Consider the following 1,284-nt stretch of genomic DNA (forward strand, 5'->3'; position numbering starts at 1 on the left):
GTGGGCAGCCGCGTCGCTCTCCCGCCGGGTCTGCAGCTCCATCTCCCGCCTCTTCCCGTGGGCAGCGCCCTGTGTCAAGGCCGCCTTCAGTTGGTGGTTCCCAGACTGCAGGTGCCTGTCGGCTGCAGCGGCATGAGAGGCCTTTCCGTCGTCCGTCCCGTTGACGCTGGATGCCGGAGTAGAAGATGGGGCTCCACGCCCAGGTTCTCGGGGATGATCACTGGAGGGCTCCATGTTCTCCTGGGTCTTGTCTTTGGCTATCATGGCCGCTTCTTCCACCTCCTGGAATTTCTCTGCAAACTTTGTCAGCTGCTGCTCAGAGGAAAACCCCAAACCAAACGCCGTGTCAGCTCTGCTGTGGGCCCACTGCCCAGACGTCTGTGACGTGTTGGTGAAGGTCAGATTCCGTGTGACTGTGCTGTTTATGGTCACCTTGGCTCCGTCCACACTGACGATCCCATAGCTGTTCCTTGTGACATCACAGAAGCAGGAAACAGTGACCGCCTGTGGCTCGCAGGCATCCAGTTCTTCTTGGTGTTGGGGTCAATCTGGAAGACCTGCACTTGGGTGGTGAAGATTGGCTGTTCTCCCATGTCTGACGTTGCTCCAACAGCTGCTCCCACCCAACTTTTTGCACTCCCTCCCCGTCCGTTTAGCATCCCCTCCCTGGGTACATGCAGCGGCCCGTGCGCTCTTGGTTCAGCCCTAGGGATGCTCCATTTGGCAAGGTGCAGGCAGGCGTGGCCTCTGGAAAAAATCATTGTAAGAGAAAAATTCAAAGAAAAATCTTGGCGGGGGTGGGGGAGCAGAGCAAGATGGCCGAATAGGAACAGCTCCAGTCTCCAGCTCCCAGGGCCAGCGACACAGAACATGGGTGATTTCTGCATTTTCAACCGAGGTACCAGGTTCATCTCACTAGACAGTGCCCGGCAATCGGTGCTGGTCAGCTGCTGCAGCCCGACCAGCGAGAACTGAAGCAGGGCAAGGCATCTCCTCACCTGGGAAGCGTGAGGGGGAAGGGAACCCCTTTTCCTAGCCAGGGGAACCGAGACACATAACACCTGGAAAGTTGGGTAACTCCCACCCCAATACTGCACTTTACCAAGGGTCTTAGCAAACGAAACACCAGGAGATTATATCCCACACCTGGCCAGGAGGGTCCAATGCCCACGGAGCCTCCCTCATTGCTAGCACAGCAGTCTGCAATCTAAAAGCAAGAAAGATGGATTAGAGACTTAAATGTTAGACCTAATACCATGAAAACCCTAGAAGAAAACCTAGGTA

At 55.9% G+C, this 1,284-nt stretch overlaps 2 pseudogenes; one reads left to right on the plus strand and one right to left on the minus strand.

The window, feature by feature from the left end:
* Positions 1-611, minus strand: part of LOC105535259 — a 5,624-nt pseudogene extending 5,013 nt beyond the window's left edge.
* Positions 612-674: 63 nt separating this feature from the next.
* LOC105535260 overlaps positions 675-1,284 on the plus strand; it is a 2,482-nt pseudogene continuing 1,872 nt past the window's right edge.

This window comes from Mandrillus leucophaeus, unplaced genomic scaffold, assembly GCF_000951045.1.
Source record: "Mandrillus leucophaeus isolate KB7577 unplaced genomic scaffold, Mleu.le_1.0 Scaffold1435, whole genome shotgun sequence".
Taxonomy (NCBI): Eukaryota; Metazoa; Chordata; class Mammalia; order Primates; family Cercopithecidae; genus Mandrillus; species Mandrillus leucophaeus.